General features: G+C 38.3%; 1 pseudogene; it reads left to right on the top strand.

Moving 5' to 3' along the window:
* Nucleotides 1-7,368: 7,368 nt before the first annotated feature.
* LOC113915865 lies at nucleotides 7,369-15,677 on the top strand (annotated as a pseudogene).
* The last annotated feature ends 483 nt before the right edge of the window (nucleotides 15,678-16,160 follow it).

The following is a 16,160-nucleotide window of genomic DNA, read 5'->3' as shown; positions in this document are numbered from 1 at the left end:
TCCCTTTTCTCTAAGGCTATAGAAATGTTTTCCATCTTTCCTAGGCCCACTTTTTAAAAGATCACCTATAATGGTTTAATTCATATTCTCAAAATAATTAAAATGAGGGCACCCTCTTATAAACTAGAGCTGTGATGTGTGTGATTTCACTTACAGCATCCCATTTCAAAAGGAATGTGTTTTTTAAACTCTTAATTTTTAATTCACTGCTAAAATGCATTATATATGATAGAATTTCTGAAGTGATTTTAATTTTAAATATAATATTTCCTTGACCACATGAAATATCAGTAATGCCCTTGAAATTGCAATATTTTGGCAAATAATGATTAAGTTATACAAGCTAGTAAGTACTAAGATACAAACATACAAACAAAACAACAAAAAATATTCCACATCACAAAAAAGAGGAAAGATGTATATTTGGTTATAATATAGTTATATAAAATTGTATATATAGTTATGTAAGTAATTTGTTTAAATAAATATGTAATATAAATATATTTTAAATGCATGTCAAAGATTCATTATAAAACACTATGGCCATTGAAGTCTTGAGAGTAAAAGAATAGTTTGTAAATGTTCCAGCAAGGCAGCAATACAAGATAACCAGCTCACTGAATAAGTATCACACGACATCATTTTGGTTATTGTTCTTACAGTTTGCTGTTTCAAAATTGCATAACTTAAAATGTTTAGTATAATAAAAAGTTGTCTCAAGTGACAAAACAGAGAACACTTTTAAAGAAACTTTGCAAGGAAATAAGTACCTTTCCTTAAGAAATATAGTATTCCATATAGTCTTTTACACCCAATATATCAACAAGATAACCCTTGTTTTTACTGGAAATCTCACATCAGTTTATACATTGTTCTTCCCATGAAAGAAGGAGTAGTTGCCTCCCAAGTATGTAGCTTCCAGAATTTTTATCAACAAGACTTATATATATATATATATATATATATATATATATATATATATATATATATATGATAATCCTCTTAACATGAGGTTTTGGTTTAAAAAAAAACAGTATAATTGTATATCATCTCTGAAAAAAAGTTTCAGATTTAAGCAGGCACATTTAATCTTTTTTTTTTTTTTCCCACTGCTTGAAAGTAAAATTCCATCAGCGCAAACAAAAGCAAAGCAACTGTGAAAAGCTATTGCTTCCAAAGCATGGAAGATATTTCTAATAGGTATTAGACAAAAACACTCATCTCATTCTTATGACTGATCTGTCTGCAAATTCAATGTTATTTCTATACAAAATTAGCACATACCTCCGTGGATGTGAAACACTTAAATGCCAAAACCCTAGCAAGACAGCAGGCGTTTGAAACCAGTAGAGATGACAGAGGAGGGAGGAAGGGGGGACGGTGATGGTGTGACACAGAACAGAAACGAAGACCATCTGCGATAATAGTGTAGGGATGGTCCTTGTGAACTCAGAATATCACCAGAGAGGAAGAATGCAAAATTATAGCTGCCTGGAAAATGGGAAAATTCACACAACAAAGAGTGGGTTTTTTCTTTCTTTGTAAATTAGAAACTGAGTATATAAAGAGTAAGCCAGCATGAAAACTTATATTGACTAATGCTAGCATTCTAAACAGTTGAAAATGCTTCCAAGTGTTCATTCATTGCAACTCTTAGGGATTAAGAACTTTCGGGGCCCGGACAAGCCTCTGAAGATGCCCATTGAAGCAGTGTCTCCTCTCATACAAATGAGTTAATAGTGACTTGCCAAGATATATTTGATAAAGAAAGGACATGCGGTAATGGGACAAACCAAGCTCTTCAAGGAATTGCAAAAGAATGTTAGAACATCTACTTCAACTCTGTAGTGGACATGCCAAGTCTGAGAAAGCCTGTCACACACATTACCCTTAGAGAGAAACACCTCGCCTGCATCACTGCTCCTTGAATAGTCCTGCTTTTCATACATTAACTGACAGTTCTCCCAGCCACTGCTGACAAGACCAGGTCAGGGCATTGGCCACTAGGCTGGCTAGAAACTGTGGCGTGACCTGAGGTAAAAAAGGAGCTCATCCAAGATTTCCTCTCAGAATATATATTGGAAAGCCCTGAGTGATTGAGATGGTTAGAAGTAGGAGTAAAAGGAACAAAGTATCATGACATGTCTCAGAGGACATGATGCCATATGCCTGAGGTAAAACTGTCGTGGGGGAAAAAAAAATCCGTGAACTCTGGAGAAAGGCACTGTAATGGAGAGAGTAAAATAGAGTGCTGAAGGAGATCAAGAATGGCCACATCTCCACAGTCTGATCCTGAGCCGGCTTTGGCCCAGATACATTTACAGAGATAGTTCTAGGCCACATGGAGGCTTGAAGTAACTCAAGATTATAGAACCAAAAGATTTTCAATAGAATAATCTCAAATCAGCTTAGCATACACATTAAAAGAAAGACTCTGAAATCAAGCTGACTGGTTCAGATCCCCGCTCATCCACTTACTAGCTGTGTGACCATCAGCGATTTATTTATTTTCTGGACCTTAAATTCTACCTTTGTGAAATGGAGAGTACCCACATCATAGGTGACCATGAGGATGAAATGAGTTAATGCATATAAAACCTACACATTCCCAGAGCTATATAAGTGTTTGTTATCGTTTTATTAGTTTTAAATGGCAGAATTCACCACATAAGTTCTTCTATATTTTGACCCCAAAAGGCGAAACTCTGAGTGACTCACCTATTATCGGGAAGAGGGACTCAGTATCGTATCTGAAAAAAGGGAAGCTCCTTCTCTTCGTGGACAGTCGAGCTGTGGGACTCATTCAAGTCCCCATAGAAGGTCAACTGTTTAAGTTATTCTCTACTGATATTTCCGGCAAACACTCTGGGAGACCATGACACTCAGAATTCAGCTCTCTACAAGAACACTAACCAGTTTCACTTAGGACTGGAGTGGGTGGGTGGAAGCATACATTGACAATTTTTCAGGCTACAATTTTACCTGTTGGTCTCTGGCTGTGCTACTCAAACTGGATTAGGTTTACCTTTGGAGAAGTGGGCCAGGCAGTGCTCGAAGCTAGTCTATAAACAAGGCTTATCTTCTTATAGTTTATTTAACACAGTTCCTAAAATATACTTTATTTTTTAGAACAGCTTTAGGTTCACAGCAAATTCGAATGGAAAGTACAGAAATTTCCCATATATCCCTGGCCTTCACACAAACATAGCCTCCCCTATTATCAACATCCCCCACCAAGGTGGTACATTTGTCACAGCTGATGAATCTACGTTTAAACACATCATTCTCAGGGCACCTGGGGGGCTCAGTCAATTGAACATCTGACTCTTGATTTAGGCTCAGGTCATGGTCTCAGGGTTGTGGGATCGAGCCCCATGTCAGGGTCTGTGCTCTGCAGGCAGTCAGCTTGAGATTCTCTCCCTCTCCCTGTGAGGGAGGGTCCCCCGCACTACCACAAATTCTCTCTCTCTAAAATAAATTAATAAAAGCTTTAAAAATAAATAAATAAATAAATAAATAAACCCATCATTATCACCCAAAGTCCATAGTTAATATTAGGGTTCACTCTTGGTGTTGCACATTCTACGAGTTTGGGCAAATGTATCCACTATTACAGTACCATAAAGAGCAGTTTTAGTACCCTAAAAATCCTAATCATCCCTCTCTCTCCTCAATCCTTAGCAATCACTAATTTTATTACTATTTCCATAGTTGTTGTTGTTTTTTTTTCCAGAATAATCATATAGTTGGAATCATACAGTACACAGTCCTTGGCTTCTTTCTCATAGTAATATGCATTTAGGATTCCTCCATGTCTTTTCATGGTTTGATTGCTCATTTGTTTTTAATGCCAAATCACATTCCATTGTCTGGATGTACCATGGCTCATTTACCTTTTCACCTACTGAAGGACATCTTGGATGTTTCCAAGTTTTGGCAATTATGAATAAAGCTGCTGTAAATATCCATGTGGAACTTTCTGTGTGGACACAACTTTCAACTCCTTTGGGGTAAATATCAAGAAGTGTGATTGCTAGTTTACATGGTAAAAATATGTTTAATTATATTAGTAAATTCCAAACTGTCTTCCAAAATCGTTGTACCATTTTATGTTCCCACCAGCCATGAACAAAAGTCCTGTTGCTCCACATCTTCATCAGCATTTGATGCTGTCTTATTTTCATATTAAAACAAATACAGGTATTTTATGGAATAATAATGTGTATGCATTTCAAAATCTCAAGTTGAGATTTTAAAGAGATTGTTGACTTATGGAACAAATCTTTGGGAATTGATCCCAAATCCTAGTGAAAACAGTTTAACTTGACCCTGCCATTAGAATGATGAAAAAGCCTAAGAAGTTTGTCATATGGAGTAACCCCTTCATATTCCACCATCTTGTGGAGTGAGGAGATTCAGACCACAACACTGGTTCAGGTTTTGAATTTTTTATTATATATTGACCTTTCATTTCCTCGTATAGATTCTAAATCTTAACTAGCCTATTCTTAACCATAAACATCAAAACCTCAAAACCCTCACTTGAGGATTATCTGGAAGAATCTGCTGCTTCCAGCTCCTAACAAATATGAAAGTTCAGCCAAGAACCAGTTTAAGTATTTTACAACTGCCAGCATTCTAAGTTCTACCTTTGGATCAGGATTGAATACACACTGGCACCTCATTTGCTATGTCCCTTCCAGAACTGTCTTCCTCCCTGATGTTTTAATATTATGCCTTTGACTTTTATTGAAGGCCTTTACAAGAAAGAGCCACATGAGGCCCATTTCTGCATTTGCTGTGAAATTGGTATAAGGACATTGTCCATTAAATTACTCAATGTTCCCTACCTAAGACCCACATGAGAACTTGCTCTGAGTTTAGTACCAAGAAAAAAATATGCCTTCTTTGAGAAAGTAGTAAATTTTCTTCTTTTCTATTAGTGAGTTATGTAACCCATCGGGTTTCTTCTTCTTCTTCTTCTCCTTCTCCTTCTCCTTCTTCTTCTTCCTCTCTCTCTCTTTTCTTTTTGGCTTGGCTGCCAAGAAACATACAGACAACTTTTATGTATGATCATACCCACTGTGTTGGCCTTTGTGGTTGGCATATCTGTGTCTTCTTTTATTCTTAACCTTCTTTCTTCTAATAAAACTATTGTATAAGTCTTTTTTCATGAGTCAGCCGAAATCTGTATTAGAAAAAGTTGAATGTACCCAAATAAAACTTACAGATGTACTGCTTTACTTTATACAGATTTTTTGAGGTATTTCCTGTTCTGTTTTACAAAATGCTATTGAGTTCAATATAGAAGCAACTGAATTCAAAATTGAGCTCAATTTAAGAATAGACACCTTGTTAAATGCATAATTAAGTGTGATTTAATCATATGCCTTTGGCAAATATAAATCAGGGAGAAAAAAACCTCAGGGACATAATCACTGTAGCCATAGAGAAAATCAATTTGTTCATTCATTATTTTAGTAAAGCCCAGTATTCATTCAACAAATGTTTAATAGGTGCTAGCTTTGTTCAAAGCAGTCCACTGGTCACTGTGGAGAATACAAACTTGGTTTAAAATATGGATCACCTTCAAGAAATTTATGGTTTAACAATTAAGAGCCAATGGGCTTACCAATCTTACTTAAAGATAGGAGTGAAATATTTCTTGTCCAGCAGCATCATAGGCCACTATGCCAGGATTTTGTTTTTTTAATGTGGTTGGAAAAAAAGTCTTATAAAGATAACATTTTATTATGGGAGAACTTTGTTATGAAGAGAAGGAAAACTTTACATAAAATGATTAATAGTTAAGCTGCTCTTGAATTGAAAGTTGCTGAAAAGGATTATGGGAAGTAAAAAATTAGCATGACTTTATGATCTGCAAGTAGCTATGAATGCAGGATTTCTTTTATTTTCATATGAGCAAGATTTTTTTTTTTCAAATAACACTTTCTTAAAAGCAGAAGGAATTACTGACTGCTACACGTGGGCTGACAATATAAACATTTTATCAGTGGTCTAAGCTCCCACACAGGAAGTAGGGTTATGGGAATATTTTCACAGCTTGCTGTTGGCCTTTCAAGAATTGAGGGTTGAAGGTTGCCACAATCATTTGCTTTTCATATTCTGTTTTCATGAAGTGAATAATGCAAGAGTCTGGAAACTAACGCTGAGGTGGGGGTTTTGCCTAGAGATGTGTTTAGATTAGTTACCAAGCTTCCCTGCTTGTGGTCATTGAAGGTCACTTGGTTGATAGCTAAAATTTCAATTGGAACCTTGTCATATAATCAGGATTTAAAGCCCAGCTGAGACTTTGTCTTTCCTGTGAAAGGGGAGGTTGTTTTATGATTAGCTTCAGAATGTTAAATTAGGTGTTGGCAATTATGAGCCATTTTTGTAGTTTAAATTGCACTATGGAAACACCTGTCCAGAATAGCAAAGGAAGGCATGCTTAAAAAAAAAAAAAGTCTGATTCTATTATGCATGAATAGTCCTGCTTTTATTATCAAACCCTAGAAGCCACACTTAACCACTTTTGAGAAAGAATACTTTTTGTATCCTTTAACAGTGATTCTCAAGAACAAGAACCTTATTAAAGATATCTTTTGTATGTGGCAGAGGGAAATGATTTACATACAGAGTCCATTTCTAGAATAACTGAAATGTTTTCCAATTTATTTTCAATAACTTTTTTTTCCTTCCAGTAGTCCTTATGTTCTTAGAAAAAGTCTGTTGATGACCCATGAAACTGTGTCCTAAAATGGGCAAGGTTTAACAAATTCTCCTTTATAGCTATAACAAATTATTATGAAGGAGACTCAATACCTTTGAAGAAGAGAATTGAACAAAAAGGCGATGAGAGGATAGGAAAGAAACTCTGAAAAAATTTCAAAATCACTACGGTTCTTCTGGTCAAAATAATATACCAATTTTTATCCCATCACACTGGGATAGGGGCTTGGCACAGACAAAAAGTAGTGATTTTATATATCATAATATAGTAAACCACCTTCATGCTTTGCAGTATTGCTGCATGGAGTCATACTGAAACATTCAAACAAAACTTTTGAATACCATCAAGACCAAATAATACATGATAATATTTCCTACAGGATTAGAAAGTCTATAATAGTACTTTCCCCTAAAAATTCCAGATAGTTGATATTTGCTTGGATTAAAACATAGTAAGTCATTCATATATATATATATGAATTCATATATACGTGTGTGTGTGTGTGTGTGTGTGTGTGTATGTGTGATATGGACATTTAGATTTCTATCCTTGGCTAAGATGAAATAACAAGGATTGCATTCACTCTTCTACCCAAAACAACCGAAGAAGAAGGGGACAAAATATTTGAATTGACAATGGTCTCTAAGACCCTGGACATCAGGGTCTTAGAAACAACAGGAAGTGATCCTGGAGAGGTGAGCCCCACAATAGGCCCTAGCATGCTGCTTTGGGAGAGTTCTCAGGCTGCAGGATAGGGGAGGGGACCCAGGAGGAACCTGGCAGAGGGATAAAGTCTGGAGGGACCAAGGCAGCCCAAGTTCACTAGCCATAGGACCAGAGAGGATAGAGATGTATCAAGAAAGAAAACAGAAGTCTGCAGAGGGTTCCTCTAAAGTTGCATTCAACATAGTATTGATCAGCACAGGCATGCAAGCAAGCTACCTGAGGCTGGGAAAAATCATCTAGAATGGCATCTGGTGCTCACATGGGGTCTGGATTGGCATATCTCCCCATCAGCTATATTGGGAAACCTCATAATTCACAGGGTACTGGGTAGCTCATAGAACACTTTCCTCACTACTGGGGAATAATTAGTCCTAGTAAACATTATTCTGATTCCGCCTAACGATTCTTAAAAGCAAGACCTGACAAAGTCAAGCCACTTCCAAGGAACTTAAACATGCCCCAACACAAAACTCAAGAACATTTATAGGAATACAAAAATAACCAGTATCATATAAGATAAAATCCAAAATGTCTGCAACCAATCAAAGATGATTAGCACAGAAAGAAGCAGGAAAATACAATCCATAATGAATTGAATAGAACTGACTCAGAACTGATAAAGATGTTAGAATTAACTTACACAGGTATTTAAACAATTAGGATTGTATTCCATAGTTCAAAATGTTAAGTGAAGGCAAAAAAATATTTTAAAAAGACCCAAAGTGAATGTCTAGAGATGTTCTCTAGAAAACTACAATGTGTGAGGTGAAAAATACACTGGATGGTTTTACTGCAGATTAGATGCTACAGAAGAAAAGACTAGTGAACTTGGAGACACAGCAATAGAAACTAGTCAAAATGAAGCAGAGAGAGACAAAAAAAGACTGGGAAAAAAGTGAACAGAGCATCATCATGTTGTGGCACAATTTATCAATTGGTGAATTTTAAATATACGCAATTTATTTTACGTCAGTTATATTTCAGTAAAGCATTAAAAATATGAAATATCAGTACCTTGAAGAATTTATAAATCAAGAGAGATTAATAAGCAATGTGATACATAGCAGCATAGACTGGTATCACCCTCACAAACACCAATTTAAATTAGCAGTTTGGAGTAATAAATTTATTCACTCAGAACAATTGTTACTAATAATACTAAAAAGTATTTTTTCCATACAGAGAACATTTTTAGCATCTTATACTTTTTTAATACCTTAAACTTCTCTGCATATGATAACAAATCTAATGTTACTGAAATAACATTTGGAATAACCTCTTTTAACCTTTACAGAGTACATTATCCCAATTCACTTTTTCAACATACAATTAATTTTAGAGATAAAACTTTTGAGTTGATTTAATTGCCAAAATAACTACCTAGGAAATGGAAATAACCTTCAATTATGAACTAGGATCAAAGAGAGCTTTTTCATTTTTCACATTGTTTCATGAAATGACTTTCAATCCACCCATCACCTTTTAAGTAACTTTGACATAACATTTTATTTTTCATCACTGATAAAATACTTTCCCTTGAATACAGTTTAATGAGATAAACCCTTTGGCCAATTCTAACACAAATAGATTTATGTTTGGGGGGAAAGTGTGACCAGGTGGGTAAAACAAAGCTCTCTGGTCTTGATCTTGTTTGAAAGTTTTAAGTTTTATTTGAGTGCTTCCTTCTGACTCCATCTGGCAACATTGCTAGGTGTGAGGGTGGTTTCCTGAAGCAAATTTATAAATCAGTGACAAAGGAACATCTCCTAGCATTGATTCATTGATAATGCATGTATTTCTTACAGGATTAGAAAGCCAATATATCTCATTCTTACCCCATTCTCAGAAACCCTTGCTTAATTGTTCCCTGAATAAATTAGTTCTTTTCCTTTTTTTTTTAAGATTTTATTTATTTGATGGAGAGAGAGAGAGCACAAGCAGTGGGGAGGGGCACAGGGAGAGGGAGAAGCAGGCTCCCTGCTGAGCAGGGAGCTTGATGTGGGGCTCAATCCCAGGACCCTGGGATCATGACCTGAGCCAAAGACAGATGCTTAACTGACAGAGCTACCCAGGTGCCCCAATTACTTCTGATGGGAGATGAAAGAGGAAAGTGGATCGAGAACATAGAAGCCATGGACTATCAGTTAAAGGTACCCATCTCGGAAATGTTTTTGAAGAAGAAATGTTTTTGGAAGACTAAACAGTCTTCTTTTACCACATCTCCTCCATTCTGAGATTTCATCAACTGAACAATACACCATCAATTTAAATACAACTTTCACATTTACGCATCCACATAGATGGTAAAATGCATCCCAGTTTCAGAAACATTTGAGTCCTTAAATCAAGGAAATGTACTACTTTATCATAAACAATCAGAAATTTAAAATTTTATTATACTTCAAACAAATATATATGAAGAAGCACAACATTAACAACAATTAAATGACAATTGCTAGTAAGAAATTGATTTTGATTCAATTCATCCTTGTGGATGAGTTCAAGGAAACTTCCAAACCTACTTTTATTGCCCATCTGAATATTTTTTACTTTCAGCTCTTTCCATACATTTAGAAATTTTAGGGACATGGTGAAACAGAAGGAATAAGTTACCGTGGCCAGGAGAAGTATGGTTATTATTTGGTAGCTTATATTTTCAATTTACTTTTAAATAATTGTTTACTGAAATTTGCTTCTATCTGGCATCTAATTACCCCTCAAGCATTTAGCTGAGGGTCCATCTTAAACTGCAGGTTAAAATCTCAGATTGCAGAGGGAAAATACAGGGTGATCTGTTGAGAAAAGTAAAAGAGATAATAAGACAAGATACCTCAAAAGTAGAAATAAAGTATATAAATTGATACCTCTTTCATTAAATCTGCTTTCAATCAACAACCAGCTAATCGATAATTATTTGCCAGAACTTAACATATGCAAAATATCTCATTACACTTTAATCAAAGACGGAAACACAACAGAGCACCCGATGACTCAAAAATTGGCAATATGAACGCATTGAATACAAATATTGGAAGTTATTTCTTTACTTAGATAAATGATACCAATCTCATTGGCTCTGCAGCTAACATCTAGAAAGTAAAAACATTTTAAGCCTAGAGGAGTGAAATGGGGATGCAGGGCTCCCAGGGGCACATGGAAAAGATTGAATCTATAAAGAAGGAGGTTTTGCCTCCATCTACTAAGTTATCTTAGATATGACTCATTCAGTAGTCAAATGGTGGCCTGAGGGAAAATACTGTCACCCCCCACTATTCATTTTCAGGGCCAAGTGTGCCTGTTCTGCCTGTTTTCTCTGTTCATTAAAAGGTCTGTTCATTTCCTTCTCTTCTGTTTTCTTGCTTGGCTCCATCAATGCTTCACTTCACACTAATTGCAATTCCTATCAACTTCCTTCAAAATAGCTTGTGCTTATAATCTGGGAGCGAGCTCCTAAATCCTTAATGCTTACACTGATTTTAAGTTTTCCATCGGTTTACTGTAAGAGAACACACCAGGATTTCAAAAATTCTGGAGGATCTCTACTATTGGTCTTGAGTTCGAAGGACATGGGTTCTCCTAGTACCTGTGAATTTTTCTTTTCTGTTTGAAACATTTCTTCCAGGTTAGTGTATACAAAATTCTCTATCTGTGTGCATTTTAGTGGGAAGAAGTTTCATAGCTTGCATCAGGCCCTTACTGATTTTTTTGCCACCCAAAAGGATGAAAAACATGGGTCTAGATACTTTACACACTCAACTAACATTTATTAAGACTGTAATATTTGCCACATATTATGCTAAATATTGGGGATCAGAAATGAATAATAGGTCCTTTCCTGAGGGAATTTATTGGGTCAGACAGACACAGACCGCTACAGTATGGTGCAGCAAATTTTGTGATAAAAGTAGCTGAGGGGCGCCTGCGTGGTACATTTAAGCATCTGATTCTTGGTTTGGGCTTAGGTCTGATCTCAGGGTCATGAGATCAAGTCCTGTATCTGGCTCCCTGCTCAGCTCAGAGTCTGCTTGAGTTTCCCTCTCCCTCTTCCTCTGCCCCTCCCCACTTCATGTTCTCTCTCTCCCATACTGAAATAAATAAATAAATCTTTTTTTTTTTTTTTAAAGTAGCTGAGTGCTCTTTATGCAAGGGGGAGGGAGAAACTGAGGCTAGGGGAAGATAGGAAAGAGTTCATTCAAATTGGGACATTGTTCCTGGGTCCTGAAGCCCGAGGAGAAGATGAACTATTATTGCTCCATCTCCTGGCTCATTGGTGGATTAACTACCCACAGCTGTTGGGGTTTAGAGCCCAGGGATCCTAGTCTGTCACCAGGACTTTAAAATAATGTAGCCTAAACTTTAACTGGTTTCAGAGATTCTACTGACTGATCTCTCTCAAAGTGTCTTTCCCATATCTTAGTATTTTTGAGTTTCCCATGATAGTGTTCTGCATGCATTTTGAAATGACTCTGCAGGGGCATTCATCTCAGACCTGCTCATTTTGTCCCAGTGCTCTTGCTTTGCTGCTAATGACCTTTAGAAAGTCTCTGTTCTGTTGAGCACACTGGCCTGTCAGTGAACACAGCACTTCCTCTATTTGGGACCAAGGGGTCAAGGTCCTATACATCCCCTCACTTGTTAGTGGGACTAAGCATGGCCACATGTGGCCAGGAGACTTTGCTACCTTCCAGAAGATGGTTTGCAATATAATGATTTATGACCATTATATTTATAATGGTAATCTGGTGACTAAAAAATATATTTCTCAGGTATATTTGGTCTTCAGCCATAGTTACTGAAAACATTTCAGAGCCATAAAGGTGAAATGGGGGTCTTGTTAGAAATGAAGGTGACTTTCAGACCCCACCCAAGGTATGGGGCTAGTTGTGAGGAGGACTAACCATATAATTAGAGGGTTGGAACTTTCCATCATCCCCAACCCCCCAACCCCCGGGGAGGAAAGAAGAGTTAGAAGTTGAATCAGTCAATGACTAATGACTTAGTCAATCCTGACTATGTAATGAAGCCTCCATAAAAACCCAAGAGTTCAGTTTTTTGGGTTTTTTTTTCCATTTTCTTTTTTGGAGAGCTTCCACTCTTGGGGTTCCCAAGCTCCAGAAGACAGAAGACCCTTTGTTCAGGACCTCATCTTGTGTATTTTTTCACCTGGCTGTTGATTTGTATTCTGTATCCTATCCTTTAATAAACTGGTAAACTTGTTTACCTGAGTTCTGTGAACTCTAGCAAATTAATGGAACCTAAGGAGGAAGTCACTGGAACATCCAATCTGTAGCCAGTTGGTCAGAAGCACAGGTAACAGCCTGGGGCTTGTGACTGGCATTTGATGTGGGGAGAGGGGGCGGTCTTGTAGGACTGAACTTTTAACCTTTGAAATCTGATGCTATGTCTGAGTAGATAGTGTCAGAATTGACTTAAATTCTTGGACATCCTTTCTAGCGTCCAAGAATTGCCTGGTGTCTTGTGTGTGGGAAGCACCCCCTCCCCAACACACACATACCTCCTTACACATATTGGAGTCCAGGAACCTTAAGAGATAACTTGTTCCAAAAGCTGCCATTTCTCTTTCTGCTACTCCTGCTGCCCACAGTGGAAAGGACGAGCTCTGTGATTATTAGCTCCTTTTCTGCTTCTCCATAACCAGGTATACTGGAGATTATTTGTGTTCCTCCATGTTTCTGTTGCCAGTTCTATATGTACGTCCACAGCTCTGCCTTCTACTCCTAACCACCTGCACCTGCAGCTTTCTCAGACAACTGTTCTTTGGCTACGGAAGCAGAACTGGAAATATCTGGATTTACAAGTCCTCAGTGCTACCACTTTCATCCAGCATGCAGCCAATGACTGGTTGCTGCTGCAAGTAGACATAATTCCAGATCCCTTGCCTCCAGGAAGGACAGTGTCTGAGGCGCATTTTACCCATAGGATCAAGTCCAGGCTTGCACTTCACTTGAAATCATACCTTTCTTTGCTCAGCTTTTCCTGTTCACAAATCCTGTTTTTCCTGTGTCCTTTCCAGTTTCTCCCCAACAAACCACATTCACCCAAATCCTCTCACACTAGGATGCCAGGTCAATCCCACTCCTGGAAGTTGCCAGGCCTGAGAAAGTAAAACTTTTCTCCAGTACTCGGTTCAAAGATGCACCTTATTGCTTACTCCATATTGAAGTTTTCAGGATGTTCGACAATGATCACTTTTATTTTTTTTTTCAGGGGAAAAAAAAAAAAGCTGATATTCTTAGGGCATGGCCTTGCCCCAGGATACCAACAAAATAATCTCAAAAAAGTCAGCTATTAGTATTTCTCAAGATCTGGGATATACAGTCTTAGACATGGTCATGGAACTTGTTTCAGAGTTTGAGCTAAGGTGAAGGGAAGAAGCTAATTACACAAATACAGCAGAAGGAAAGATCATGGTAAGAATCCCAGCATGGCTGGAGAACAGTATACAGTAGAAGATGAGAGCCCAGACACTGATGGGCTTTACACCCCACTTGAGTTTGACCTTAACCCTATAGACACCAGGGATATTTAAATGGGGTAACGATATGAGGCAAAAAAAAAAAAAAAAAAAATTTTTTTTTTTTTTAAGACAAAGCTCTAATGGACTGAAGGGAATGACATGGGGAGAGGCCTGGATATATAGATTGGACAATCAGCTGCATATGGAAATACCGTTTGGAATATAAGATACAATTTGGGATAAAGATGGGATTCTAAAGAAAATAAATGGGTGTCAAGGAGAGTACCCCTTACATACTGAGGAAACAAACCCTACAATGCAATGGGTGGGGCAAAGGGGAAGGAAGAAGGCCAGTACAGCAATAGAAACCAAGAGACAATAGTACGTAGAATCCATGGGAGACATAATATCAAGCATCAGCTTCTCCAGAAAAAAATCCAGTAATGTGAGAACAAAATGTGATTTGGCCATTAGAAGGTCATTTGTGGCTAGAGAGAGAACAATCTCAGTAGGGTAATGAGAGAGGAAACCAGACTGTAGAAATAAGATAAAACATTTTTGAGGGTGAGGGAGACTTGAACACATCAATATACTCTGGAGGAAGGACTCAGGGGAAAAAAAAAAAAGAAAAAGAAATGTAGAATGTCTACAAAAACATGACCAAGATCTTAGAGTATGGGGAAGAACATCAGAGAGAGAGGGCAAAGGGGTACCTTGCTCTGAGACAGGAGGGAAGATGGATAAGGATGGATTTCATGGTCAGGCCAGGGTGCCAGGGAGAAAGGGGAGCTGTTTGTAACAGTCACTCTTTTGTTTGAAGAATCAAGTAGAGTCAACTGCTGGGGGTCAGAGAGATGCAAACGGAATGAGCAGTATGAAGAAGGATGTAAAAAATCTGCACAGTAACTACAAGAAATATAAAAGAGCTACAACCAGATACAAGAGAAAGAATTACCCAGTGGTCTGGAGGGCCCGTCGGCTTAGAATAAAGGTGTGGTTGTACTCTGCAGCCCCATTTCCATGAATGTCAATGTTCAGCACCAAGGACAACTAGTAAAGAGAAAGAATGATTATAAACAAAAAGAATGGGTAGATTAATCTTTGGTTGCATATTGCCATGGGGGTGGTTGGGGTGGATAATGCCTAAAAAAAAGACAAAATAAGAAAGAAATTGAGGGTGCTGGTAAAAGGGCATTTAAGTGATTAAACCACAGTGTTTGGGTTGAGTCGAAAAGGAATTGACAACAAAAGGAAGTTGTCAGAGTCACCTTGAGCCGGGCAAAGTCCAGGGTGGGAGCAGGGGCAGTGGGGTGGTGGGAGTGCAGACCCAGAAGGTGCAGATCACCAGCGCTCCACTCACGCTTCCAGCTCTGATCTGCCATCGTACCAGGGATCTAATCAGTCCTGTGTCTGCCTCCCTCTCGAGTAGACCAGAGATCCCATCTAAATAGCCACCCTACAGCTGCTCCCCACTCCAGGGGGCCCAAAACCCAGACCAGTGTTGTCTCCCGGGACATTGACCCAGTCGCCAAGTTTATTGGTGCTGGTGCTGCCACAGTTGGTGTGGCTGGTTCAGGGACTGGCTTTGGAACAGTGTTTGGCAGCTTGATCATTGGCTATGCCTGGAACCCATCTCTCAAGCAGCAGCTCTTCTCCTATGCCATCCTGGGCTTTGCCCTGTCTGAGGCCATGGGGCCCTTCTGTTTGATGGGGGCCTTCCTCATCCTCTTCACCATGTAAGGCTCTAGGGTAGTCACCTACCCATCCCCACTGCCTCGACTTCGAGGCTGTGCCTGGTGTTAGAGTGTACTAAGATTTCCCATTAAACACAAGCTTTCTCTTAAAAAGAAGAAAAAAGAAGAAAAAACAAAATGGTCAGATCTGGGAACCAAGAGGACATTTCAGTCAAGAAGAAAAGAATGAAGAAAGCTCCAGGAACAGGATAAGCCTTCATAAAGTGTAATGACAGTGAAGAGAGGCCCCTTGAAAGCAGAGAATGTGTGCTGGGGCTGGGAGGTGGGCAGCTGGTGGGCTTCGAAAGCCCAGCGGAGCTTAGAAGCTAAGCGCACACACACGGGTGAGTACATCCAAGTGAACCTTTGAAAAAGATGAGAATGTGAGGCTTAATAGAAGGTGAGACATAGAGAATGTTGGCGAGAAGCAGCAAAGATGATACCCATATTCCTGGCCTCTTGCCCTGAAAACTAGAAGGATAAAAACATC

This window comes from Zalophus californianus, chromosome 1 (assembly GCF_009762305.2).
Source record: "Zalophus californianus isolate mZalCal1 chromosome 1, mZalCal1.pri.v2, whole genome shotgun sequence".
Taxonomy (NCBI): domain Eukaryota; kingdom Metazoa; phylum Chordata; class Mammalia; order Carnivora; family Otariidae; genus Zalophus; species Zalophus californianus.
Note: the sequence above shows the minus strand (reverse complement) of the source record. Positions and strands in the feature narration are given on the sequence as shown.